The sequence below is a fragment of the Mus caroli genome, chromosome 6 (assembly GCF_900094665.2).
Source record: "Mus caroli chromosome 6, CAROLI_EIJ_v1.1, whole genome shotgun sequence".
NCBI lineage: Eukaryota > Metazoa > Chordata > Mammalia > Rodentia > Muridae > Mus > Mus caroli.
The window spans coordinates 23,661,640-23,674,862 of NC_034575.1; the positions used below are offsets into that span (position 1 = coordinate 23,661,640).

General features: G+C 46.7%; 1 protein-coding gene across 1 annotated transcript in view; it reads left to right on the forward strand.

Moving 5' to 3' along the window:
- Positions 1 to 13,223, forward strand: part of Snd1 (staphylococcal nuclease and tudor domain containing 1) — a 404,539-nt gene that overhangs the window by 328,914 nt on the left and 62,402 nt on the right. The window lies entirely within an intron of this gene.

Sequence of the window (13,223 nt, forward strand, 5' to 3'; positions counted from 1 at the left end):
AATTAAATTCAGACCACCTTACCCTAGCTGATCATCTTAGACCTTGTTCATGACTTTGGGTTTCTATCAGCATAAACTTGATTCCTCCAGCTCATAAACAGTGCACATCTGGGGACAGATGGACAGACTCAAAGAACAGCCTAGCTCTGCCTCTAGACTAGAATTGGGGAGTAGCTCAGTAGACAGCTCTGTGCGTTCCCTACAACTCTTTAGGAGAGGTGCTGTGCCTTGGAGCTGGCCTGCCTTACCCCTTGCCAGTGCTCCATCCTGAGAGCTTCTCTGGCCACACCAGGGCAATAATGATGGTTGCAGCTATTCTGTGATCGTGGTAGAAGAAAGTCCTCATTTCCTTGGAGCACTTTACCCACTGCTGGTGTGTCCTAAAATTTGTACCCAACCTTCATTCCCAGAAGTCCATCCACATTCTCTTCCTCCCCCACCCCTCCCTCTGTGTGTGTGTGTGTGTGTGTGTGTGTGCGTGTGCGTGTGCCCCTTGTGTCCTCAACATTGTCCCAATTCCCAAGTGCTATTTTGTTCTGGCTGCTTAGTAGATGAGACCAATAGCAGCTGTGCAGCCAAATTAAATGGAGTTCTGGACGAAGGCTGGAGCGTCTATCCTACATTTGCACCATGGCCTTGATTAGGACCCTGGCTAAGCGCTTCTTCATTCAAAGGCAAGCTAATCTTTATTCAGGGGGCTTTGTGACTTACACCTAAACATTAAGCTAATCTGTGTGTTGCTATAGGGTCCTACAGAGGGGGTAAGACTACAGGCGATCTAGGTCACTTATCAGACTAGAATAAATACAGTTTTACCAGAGTATTTACTGAGAACATTGCTGCCAAGCTCCCAGCTCCCAGGGCAGTCCTTTTAGCAGATGCCTGCCTGAGAAGTGTTGAGGTCATCTACCCACCCTGTGCCTGTGCCAAAGGACTGGGGCATCTCTGGCTCCCTACAGGGTTGAAAGACAGTCTTGGCCCTAACAATATACTCATATTGTCTGTGTTCACAATCCAAACTGGGTGAATTTTCTCCTGTCCTCTCCTTAAGTACACTACAATGGATACTCTGCAAGCCCATTATATACCTTGCACTGCGTTTTTCCATAAAACTCTTTGAGCAGATGGAGGCTGAGATTTCTCCTGCTTCTGGCTTGCTCTAAGCACACATCTCTGCCATGCATACCCCCTAGCCCTGCTGTCATCCCTCCCAGCCTAGCCATCTCAGATGTGCTGAATAACCTCAAGGGCAGGATCAAGTCTTTATTGTTCTCTTGCACTTGACCTGCCCCTGGTCACAGAACAGGGTTCACAAAAGCATGCAAACAAATAAATAGGCCAGGTGTGCTGGTTAGTTCTAGTCAGCCTGACACAAACCTAAACACATCTGGGAAGAAGGAATCTCAGATGAGGAATTGCCACATCAGATTGGCTTGTGGATACATCTGTGGGACAATTAATGTGGAAAGGCCTGGTGTACTGTGGGCAGTGCAATCCATGGGCAGGTGGTCCTGGGTTACATAAGGAAGCTTGCTGAGCACATAGTAGGGAACATTTCAGTCAGCAGCATTCTTCCATGGTTTCTACTCCAGTTCTTGCTTCCACATCCCTGCCTTCTGTGAGGACGCACTGTGACTTGAAAGTGTGACAGATGAACCCTTTCCTCCCCTGGTTTCTTTTGGGTCGTGGTGTTTTATCACAGCAACAGGAAAGCAAACTAGAACCAAGGAAGGGCTAAGGCCAGGAGTGCAGTTGCCTTGAGCCAGAAGCCTCTCTTAAAAACTGGTCCATCTTTTACTTGGGCCTGTGAACCTAAACCATAGGGTAATCTGGAGTTGCCCTGTGTTCACCAAGAAAGGACCCTATTCACTGACTAGGAAGGTTGCCATGTGTGATAGACAGTTACAGAGAGGAAGGGATTTGGTTCTCCTCCTTGCTCTGGAATAAAGGATTGTCTGAGTTAGCTCCTCCTGTTTGTTTTTCCTGGGCCTGGTTCTCTTTCCTCCCTTGACTTGGCCTCAGAAGAAGGTGCTACATTTGTAGTAGGGGCTCCCTTGTTTCCTAGGACAGTCATTGATACCTGGATAGCTCTCTTAGAAGTGACTCCTGTTGAACCTGAAGGAAGGCTCTAAGCAATAGCTCATGCTTCTGTAACCAGTAGCAAGGCTCATGTGGCTATCAGTCTGACCAGTCTTCTCCTGGCCTTCTCGAATCTCCTGGATGATCTCATAATAATGAAGTCCCTCTTGCCAGCCCTAAGATAGCAATGTGACCTAAAGCTTTAATGCTAGTTTTGTTTAATATATAGCAAAGGTAGATTAAAGGAAAGTGGAGAAAACTCCTGAGGAGAGAAGTACCTAAACGCCAGTACCTAATGATTCCCCAGTGCAGCTAATGCGCACCTAAGAGGAAGCACGGCCTCAGGAGTCTTCAGTAGAAGGAGCCACACCAGTGCCTCATTCCCTCAGCAAGCCTACTGCAGCTCCCGCCACACAAGAGAACAGCGCGCCCTTGTATCCCCTCTCTGGGTGGTTCTGAGACAGGTCCCTCACATGGTGTAGTTAGCAGCGTGGCAGATAGAAACCAGCATACCCAGTGCCCACTGCTTAACCTTGAACACAAAAGTACAGAGGAGATAGATGTAGCTATAGACAGAGCTTAATTTTGTTTTCAGAGACACTGATAAGAAAGAATAATCCAGAGGTGACTCTATAATCCCCGGAATGACAGTTTTAAATTCTAGCTTAAGGAAAGCTTCTCTGTCTCCAACCCCTCGTTCCTGAGCCTCACATCCTGCTCTTCAGGAGCAGAGGAACCTGGCATAGCAGTGAGAGACAGGGAAGGCCAGGCACTGTGAAATTCCAGACAGCTTCCTACCCTCTTTCTGTATCTTGTCAGATTTCAAGCTTTAAGTCCGTATTTGTGCTCTGCCTACTTGGCTGGCTGTGCTTGCACTTGAGCGGCTTGTTTGCCTGGACAGGTCCAAGCTGTCTGAGCCGTCAGCAGCTGCACCTCCTCCCTCGCGCCTTCTGTCTGAGCCAACCTTGATTCACAGCAGTGCAGATGGCCCCAGCCATACCCGGAGACGTCTGCCACTCCTATCCCTTCTCCTGCCCTGTTTTCCTGAGATGAGGGGGCGGCCCGAACCAGACTTGCCTACAGGTCAACCTGGGCCGAAACGGAGACAGCACATAGTTAGTTCATGTTCTTTAGCACATTAAGCTTCCTGTGTGATTTTAAAGACAAAAGGAACTGAGCCCAGGGGACAAGGACAGGGCAAGGCTTCCGTTCATACTGGGTAAGAAATGCTTTCCAGCTGGTATAAGCACTAACCTAGACTTGCAGGTAGCCCTAGTCACACCCACTCTGCTTCCTTAGCATTGGTTTGAGCTGCAAGAGAATCCAGAGAAAGGTGGTAGCAGAAACTTCTCCTCCTCTTCTTCTTCTTCCTCCTCCTCTTCCTCCTCCTCTTCCTCCTCCTCCTCCTCCTCATCTTCTCCTTCTTCCTTTTCCAGTCATTACAGACTTTGGCAATTTTTCAAAGCACTGCTCATTTTCTCAGGATTCTCAATGTGTTAAAAGGTAGTAGTTGCACACTATCTAATCATTTAGATTCTCTGTACCTTATCCCCCTCTAACAGAAACTAAGTCACTATAACAAGCACGAGGACGGTTGTGGCTGACTCTCCTTTTATAGAGGAAGAAATGTGGCAGCAACCTCAGGACAGCCCTCAACCTTTTCCCAGGGTAGCTCACTGCTAGCATCAGGACTGTAAACTACATAGGAGGCAGACCCTAGTCTATCAGACTCTGCCTGAGTGACACCTCCCAGGCATCTCTTCAAACAGCCGACTGTAGGGAGGGAGGCCGTGGCAGCTACTGTGCACTAGAGAGCTCTTCTCGTCCCAGGCTGCTGGAGTAAGGAAGAACAGAACCCTCAAGCAAAACTCTCCTGTAGAGGAACATCAAGAAAAATATTTTCCACTCTGCACAATACATGGTGTGCTTGCTGCAGGGTAAGCATAGCTTCAGTCACTGGTAATGGTAAAATATTTTGCCCAATAACATCCTTACTGTAATAAAGGCCTGAAGAGGCGTGTGCCTGTGTCTAATCTCTTCTGTACTCTCCGTCTAAGTGGAAGGAGGTTGTGCTATTGGTGTAGGGTTAAGAGGGCTGTAGTCTGGCATCTTCTCTCTCATTTGGTAGAGAGGAAGTACTCTTTGTCATAGTAGAACACCCAGGAACCTTATTTCTATAAAGCCACATGACCAGTGAGGTCAGTTCTGTGTTCTTTGTGACTACTTGGACCTCATCATCTAGAATTAGATGTCACTTTCTCTTCCTGCTACAATGGTTACTTAACCTCTTGACCATAGGAAACATAATCTACTGGCTCTTTTTAAGCCATTAAGTCTACTTGTGTAGAAATGCTGGACTGCAGGTAATCTACAGTCTAGGTTGCTGGGGTGGATCCCAAGGATCTAAATAGAAAATATTTGTCATCATTCTGAAAGGAACTATCAGATTCACAGCCAGACTGCTAGCAATACCTGTGGCAGATACACTATCTCTTCTCACCCATCTACCCCTACCCCACCCCTGTTATGCCTCAGAATAACCCTGGAATGCTCAGTGTGGTGTCAGTACAGCAGGCCTCCAGCAGAGTCACTGCCTTCTTTTCTTGCCATCGTAGAGGCTTCATTTCAGGATAGGAGGGAGGTTCTTCCTTCCCTCGCCACAAAACTTCCATAAGCCTGCCTTGAAAAGGACCCACAGAGGCTCTATGCCACCTATACTATACTATAGCCATCTAGGTATCTGCCTGATGCCAGGATGCCCTGGATATGAGGAGAAGATGTGAATACCACTAGTCTCTCAGGAAGCTTTCCTAATGGTCGAGTACAGGACCACCTCACAGGCTCCAAGTGTTGTATCCCACAGAGTTTCACACTTAAGACTGCTCTTTTTCCTCTGGGGGAAAGTTGAGAAAAGATTCCAGCACTGACTCTTGGTTTGGTTGCAGTGGGAAAACCACTGTGCTGCCCTGGGTCTGCTTTCACCATTCCACAGATTCTACACAGGCTGGCTCCCACCAGCAGAGGGAAGCCCTCTTGTAGCTCAGGTAGAAGCATTTGTATACTTACTGAGTATACAGACTGGAGCAGTGAGGCCTGAACTTCCAGGAGGGAGATGAAGTAACCGTACAGGATTGGCAGGCCCACTGCAGCCATCTCTAGTCTGCCTGGTGATTTCCATATGTTAATCCATATGTTAAAGGCCCAGCCTTCCTTGACTTGGATGCTCAGGTCCTATACCACAGTGGCACTTGTGCATGGAAAGGAGAGAGGAACTTTGTGCTATAGTCTGGCACCTGACAAGATTTCTCTATCCAGCAAGCCATTGCCAGTAGAGAACTGCTGAAGTAGCACTCTGTGAGTTGCCTGGGAGACCCCTCCATCTCCTGCCAAGTCAAACAAACCTGCCAGTGCACTAGTGAATTGTGTCTCCCAGCAGCTTTGTGCAGGACACAGCCTTACGGGAAAGTCCTGAGTGCCAACAACAGAGGTGTCTGAGGAGAGGCGAATAGATGCAGAAAGGGGCGGGGTGCCACTCAGTCATCTAAATGAAAAGGAAAAGGTCAGTGGAGCTATATGGGGTCCAGGTTGGATTGTTGACTCTGCCTTACTGCAGCAAAGAGGGCCAGATAACCGTCCAGCCCTAGGCACTGCCAGCCCCTTCCAGCTGCCGACAGCTCAGCACGAAGACACACATGCTTTCAGTACACAGATGGGTTTGCATGTCAGCATGAGCCCATTTTTAGCCCTTGCCTAGGACGGGCAGTCCATGACACAGTAATTTAATTATATTTGCCTCCCTCTGTGGCCCACATATTTGAAGAGGTTTGGGGGGAATGGATCCGGCTGAGGAAAATTACCCTGCCGCTCTGGCACTGCCCCAGAGCTGAGCCGCAGTACCATAAAGGGTCTTGCCATCCTGAATACAGCCCAGGGCATCTGTCTGCACTGCAGGCTCTCTGGACAGGCTGCCTACTGACACATCTGGCAAAGCAGCCTCTGGAAGCTTCCTTCTCTATCACAGGAAAGCCAGTAGGGGCAAAATAAGGGGACTTCCTACTCCCCTCATCAAGACCAACTGGCAGCGGTTTCCACAATAACTAGAGCCACGTTAGCTCTAACCAGATTCCAGTGCGTTAAAACAGAGATGAGCTCACATACCTTCACTGACTGTCTCTCCAGCCTCAGTGACAGCTGTGATCTTTCTTGACTCCAGAGTTCTTAGACCGTACATGTCCATGTGTGTCTGCCCTGGAAATGACTGGTAGAGGGACCTAAAAATGATTTCCCTTCATCCCAAAAAACTTATGCCCATTTCATAACTCGTGGGTTCATCAGTTGTTACCCAGTGTGCCTGCACTTGCACCACACCCCAAAGACCTGCCTTTACCTCCTAGCCAATAAGCCTCCCATGAGATTCATCAGCTTGTCGTGAAGAACATAGTCTTTTCCCCCCAGTGCACTATCCCAGGGAATCCTTTCTGCCTATCACCTTCTTCTCATCTCCACTGTTGAATGGGACAAGAGGGTCATGGGGGCTGGAGGGTTCCTAGTCAACTGTATCAAGCCTTCTAGAGAAGAGCATTCTCTTTGCTTGTCTTCCTATCTCAGTACCAAGAACACATCCTCCTTGCTGGCTAATCTCTCCTGCATAATGATAGCAGCTCCTCTGAGGGAAAGGGAATTTTCTGGCACAGTTTGTCTCAACACCAGCATAACACAGGCTGTTGCTTAAGAGTGGGAATCATTAGAGTCAGGCCATTATTGAAGGGGACCAGTCTCTAGGGGAACTAGCAGAAATTACCACTCCTTAATAGATGGAAACTCATTTGCTTGAAGCCCCTGCCCTCCTCCTTATTTCTCTGCATTCCCCACCTCCCTGCTCTTCTCAGCTTTGAAGGTGAAAAGAGAAGCGACTCCACCCTATCCAAGACGGAAAATGTCTGCTAAATTAACTTGGTCAAGATAGAGTCTTTGCGCAAGTGTGTCTTCTTTTAAAATGTTTCTACTGGGACTCCATAAGAAACCACAAGGAAGGCGGAGGCACACTGTGATTAAATATGTGCTGGAATTGTTGCTAGGAGTACTCTGTTTCCCAAGAGAGGGTTATTGCCCCCATGGTTCAGAGTGTGTCCCCAAGTCAGTATGAGCATTCCCTCTGAGGACCTCATTCTCGTTGCTGAACAACACTAGGAAAGACCAGGGACGAAGAACCAGGACTACAGACCTTTCTGCTTCTCCAGTGGTCTTCAGGACCTTGACAAAACTCTAATACAATTTAGCCTTTCCAGGCTATAAAAATGGCTCAGGCAGTTAAAGACTAGGCTCACAACCAAAAAACAAACAAACAAACCAGCCAAGCCTCCCTGCCCCGAGGCAGGCATTGTCTTGTTCCCCTCACCAGTTTAGATAGAGAAGGGGAGGAGCACTTAGGCAGCAAGGTCCCTTTCCTTGTCTGTTTGTACTGCCACTAAACCCACATGCCTTGGTACACTGAAAGCTGGAAGAAAGGAAAGTTGCCTGGTTTTTCACCTCCTAGATAAAATCTGGAGTGGATACCATGGATGTCATAAGTCAGAGAGCTGGTGGGAAAGTCCTTCCTTTGCCCCCTGCATAGAATTGCAAGCTCCAAGGATCACCAGTTACTTTGCCATTCCACACATGGTTCCTCTGGAGTCGAGCATTATGGAGACCCTGCTGGACTGACCAGAAATCTGGTCTTCATGATATTAGCAAATCACATCTCATTGGGTTTCATTAGTATTCTTCATAAATAAATTGGGGTAGTTCAACAAAACTCTCTAGTGAATTTGGAGAGTACTCTTAACTATGTTCACATCCCTGACATTAGAAAACATAAGCCCGTGCTCTGTCTCAGTTTCCATTGTCACCTCAAGGTTAGCTAGCCTTGATAAACCCCCCATGATGTGAAGATGACATCACCCAGAGTTGATATATGCTTTTACACGGAGGAGGAAGAGGGGCTGAGGAAAGGGAAAGCTTTATGCTGACATAGTGGACTTAAATAAGAAAAACCTCTAATGGGCCAACTTTGGTCTCTGTAGCTTCAGAACCAAACTGACGTGCACACAGCAGATGTAGTTTTGTTCTGAGGTAACTGTCATGCGAGTCCCTTGCTTTAATAGGGGTAAAAGTAGTCTTTCCCTGGCTCCTCTAGCAGTCGCCCCCTTGTGGCTTTCTTCTCCTCCTTCCTTTCATACTCCAGACTTCCCTCTCCCCATCCTTAAAGAGATGAATTGGAAGAATATGCTGTCATGTCAGAAGGAAACCATTGTCAGTTCACACAGGCAGACACTAATAGGATAAAGTATTATCCGACTTCCTTTAAGTCCAGAAATTACGTCTTCTTGGAATGGTAATAGATTATCATTTGTAACCACTGTGGCTGCCAGGCTACAGGAATAGGCTGCTAGTGTCTGAGGCCTCAGCTCTGTATTTGAGCTCTTACAAGGGAAGCACTGAGCATTCCTCTAGTCAGGACTAAAGGCTGACACTTGGTTCCTGGATGGAACTGCCTATGTAGCAAAGTCTATATAACTCATTCAATTTACCTATGGGAGGGGGCGTCCCCAAGTTGGAGCAACTGTCTGGATGGTATTAATGAACTCAGACACGTGGGTAGATGAAGAAATTTAGACCTTGGAGACTGGGAAGAAGTAGCCTAAGGCCAGAAACCCACACTTTGCAGAAGTAACTGTGAAAGCCTGTCTCCCTCTGCTTGCTGACTCAATAGCAGGTAGTGGTTTACCTAGTGACTAAAGTACCACCGGCTCAGAGACAGGAGGACCAAAATTGAGGCCTTAAAGGAAGTATAAGAGATTAAGAAGTTGCTGCAGAGAGGCAATAAGATGTAAATATCAGAGGAAAGGAAGAACCATAATTCTTATATGGAAGGATCATTCAGGATTTCTTAAGCCCTATCATGGAGATTATGAAAGAAAACCTGATGTAATAAGAATGCCTTTATTAGTGGACATATAAAAAGGCAGGTGGGAAACAAATAGATTGAGGACTGTTGCTACTATTTAATAATGTGACCGTAGTGACTGCTCTAGTACTGAAGTGGGTGAGCTTGAAAGGCTGAGTCTTACTGTGAGGCAGTCCTCACACCCGGTACTAGAGTGGCCTCTCATCTTAGTGCTTCCCAGATAGAGGTTCCAAATTCTCGGAGATGTTGCTCCCTTCTCAAGTGCTAACTTACTTTGACAAGACAGCTTCTCCAACATTTCCCCACAGGCCTAGGCTTACTCTTTGGCTCACTACAAGTATTCATATGCACTGAACTCAGTCATCAAATTTTCTATAATACCTTCCCTTGTGGGTAAATACTGAACTGTGGCCTCTGCTGCTTCCTTGGTGACTATACCTTTTCTTTGGTTTGGTTTGGTTTGGTTTTTTGGTTTTTTGAGACAGGGTTTCTCTGTATAGCCCTGGCTGTCCTGGAGCTCACTTTGTAAACCAGGCTGGCCTGGAACTCAGAAATCCGCTTGCCTCTGCCTCCCGAATGCTGGGATTAAAGGTATATACCACCACGCCTGGCTCTGGTGACTATACCTAAATAGAAATGAGGGGAATGGGCTCATAGCAGACCCAAGAAAGCGCTCAGAGTCCAGGATAAGACACCATCTGAAGACTGCCTTGCTTTCCCCAACAGTGGACAGCCTGCAGGAGAAGGATCAGGACTTGTGAAAACGTGTGGTTTTGGCCCAAGTCCCAGCAGCAAAAAAGTTGGCATGTACCAGTGAATAAAACCTATGATCGCCCTTAAGACTAATACTAGACTCTCATCAGGAAAGCACCACGCATTGGTTGTTAGCCTGCCTTGGAAAGCCCATCCCCTGTTTTTCTTCTCCTTGCCCCGTGTCACACTAACAGTCCTCTGCCTGGTCCAACCAGCATCTTACTAAATTAAAAAAAAACAACAACAACTCCTTCTTAACTGCACCACAGGCCCTTTCTTGCCTGTGTGTCTTCCACGTAGCTTCTTTTTTTCTCTCACTTGCTAAAATCAAGGTGCTTGCTCCCTTCCTTCAAGGGCCCAGTAGCTCTCTCTGTGCTTCTCCATCTTGGAGCTTCCTCCTTCCTACCTCCAGACCTGGTCAGGCTTTAAAACAAGGAAGCATTTGTATCACTGACCTGCGTAATTTTGGTTCAATTGCCCCTGGTAGAGAACAACAGATACGTGAAGAGTCTAGGAAGCATGGCCTCTTGTTAAAGACTAAGACTTCCTAGGCAGAAATGCCCTGCTCTTCCTCAGTTTTTACCTCACTATTAGCAGAAGCACCTTTACCAAACAGGAATCCATTCCTTGACTAAGACAGTGTTGTGGGCCAGCTGCAGAGTTAGTTAGGGACAGAGCACAAAACAAAATACAGCCATCTTTTCCTCTATGTTTGGGTTTTTCAGTAGCATTGTCTCCAACTCACAGATAAACCATTCTTTCTCTATGGCATAGTGAAAGTAAGAAGACACAGGGTTCAAGGGTAGAGGTAATAAATGGGCACTGGTCTTTGGTCTGTATATTTAAATCATCAAATAACTGCCAGCTATAAAATACCTACTATACAACATCAGCCACCACACTAAGTGTGAGATAAATATACAAATTCTCAATGTTTACAGCAGCCTATGAAGTAGTGAAGTACATATGAATTAATAGTCTTCATTTTACAGATGAAGACACTCAGTGCTTGCTAAGTCACAAAACTAGGAAGTGATGGAGCTGGAATCCAACCCAAGAGACTGGCTTCAGATCCAGAGTCTGTTTGCAAGCATTATGGGTGTTCGTTCCCCACAACCTTCTCCCAACCCCACCATGCATACACAGGGTGTAAGGGAACAACACTGGCCTATTTTTTTTTTTTAATTTCTTAAACACACTCATTACTTATTTTAATTTAAAGCAAAGATGGAAACAATCCAGTACCCAAACCATTCTTCCCCCTGCAGAGGAAAGGGTACTTTCTAAGTGGATGAAAACCAAAGAGAGTCACTTTGAGCCAAAAGCTGCCTTGCAGTTTAGCTGAGGCAGGATTTAGAAATGACATGAACGGTGCCGGTCTTAGGCAATGGTGTGGTGTGCTGAGTGCCAGCAGAGGAGATCAAATCAGACACGTTTAGATATAAATATTCTCTCTTCTTTCTCTTCTCTTTTAAGCCCTTGCTGCCTTAGTGCACTGAAATGGTGGACCATCTTGGAGTACAGTTCCTAGCCAGTGGAGGAAGGCCATTGACCCTGGCCCTCTTGCCTGCCCACAATAGGAATTGTCTTGCAGGAGGGACACTGAATGTTGCTCTGCCTAGCAAGTTACTGGCCTCAATACATGTTAAATATCCACAATAAAGCTAATGTCTCTAAGCCTTAGAGACTAGCCTGTCTACCTTCATTGATAATAGGGTGCAGCATTACACCAAAGGGTGCTAAGAAGTCCTGGAGTAGATTATACAAATGGTAACCACAGTGTGGCATTAAAGAACTAAATGGCTCATCAGGTAAAGGCACTCATTACTAAGCCTAATGACCTGAGTTCTAGCCTCACCACACATGAGGAAGGGAAAAACCAACTCCCACAAATTGTCCTCAAAAAGCCACACATCCCCCATCCCCCGACTAAGTCAGCAGATGTGAGCATTTTAAAAGAGCCAAGGCTAGATAGGTATCTAGAGGAGGGGAGAGGGCTTAATGCTCCTGTTCTCCATCCCAGTCTCATTATTACTGGGCCAAATGACAGACACCACTCCCTGTGGGGACTGTGTCTAATAGGAACTTTAAGACCTTTTCAGTCAGCTCCTTTGCAGAGCTTTCCAGCCTATAGTTGGGAGGAAGCCAAGTTCTCTTTCTCACTGGAAACACCATCATGCCTACTTTCAACTCTTCTGTAGCCATCACCCTCTGTGGGGTTCTGCAGTTTCTATCTACCATTGGACCTAAGAATCCAGAACTGTATGTGCACTCCTGAGGCTCTAAACCCCTTATGCATGTACGGAGCTCCTGTTATCAGAACTGTTGTCAGACCTTACAGGGTAGCTGAGCTGGATGGGATGGAAAGGAAAATACCTCTTTGTGGAAGAAGAGAACACACAAGTAGGAAGTCCCATTTTAGTTGCATATCAGTAAGGGGAAAAAACACATTTGGCCTAGGAAGTCAAGAGTCCCTGGTTCTAGTCTAACCTCTTCCATTGTCAGTGTGACCTTGGATATGTCTTTCTATTTCTGTAGCGCTCAGTTTCCTTGACCAAAAAAATATTTTTAAAAATTAGGCTAAGTAATTTTCATGACCTTAAAAATTCTATAATGAAAATTCTGTAATTCCATATACTCAGCTGCAGTCTTTCCTCTAATGTGTTGCTATAACTACCCCTGAAGAGCTACCAACCCACGTTCCATTCCCAGGTAACCAGCCTTACAGCTTGGCCAGGCTTGAGAATGAGTCATTAACGCAGCCTCGAGCCTCACTTCAGTGCTCTTCCGAAAAAAGTCCCAAGCTCCTGCTTAAGGGAGGATGTACCCCAGCTGCATGGCAAAAGCAGGGTACCTCTTAACTGCATGGCAGTGCTAGACCAGAGGGTAAGCTACTGGGGAAAGAGCTGCCTATGAAATGCCAAGGACACTCTTGCCTAGGGTTTCCCTCATCGCTTCGGGTTCCAAGAGCAGAAGATGCTCATCCCTAGGACAGAGGCGTCCCTCCTGAGGATTTCACACCTCTCTTCCTCTGTCCTCAGACCTTTGTTTAGCCCAAGACCCTTTGTCATTGCAGATACTGCATAATTTCTGACTTCCCAGACAGCTGTCAGAAAAGGGGATGTTAGGAAATCAGAAATCAGCGCCCCACCTTGTGGTGCTGAGGCAGCAACTTCATCCCCACTTGCCTCAGAATGTATACCCAGGAAGCTGTTCCCAACAGCCTGAGTTATGTTCATGGCACTAGGAAACACAGTCATTTCTTGGATTTTCATCCGATCCTGGGCCAAGTCCCACCCTTTGCTCTGCTGCGGTTTTCTGTCTTTATTAGGAATAGATAGTAAAAGGAGGACAGAGAGAACCAGCCACTGTTGCCTGTGTTTTAAGTGCATCCCAGTGTGTATGTGCTGCCATAGGCACTGATAGCCAGGAATGATCTGTATAC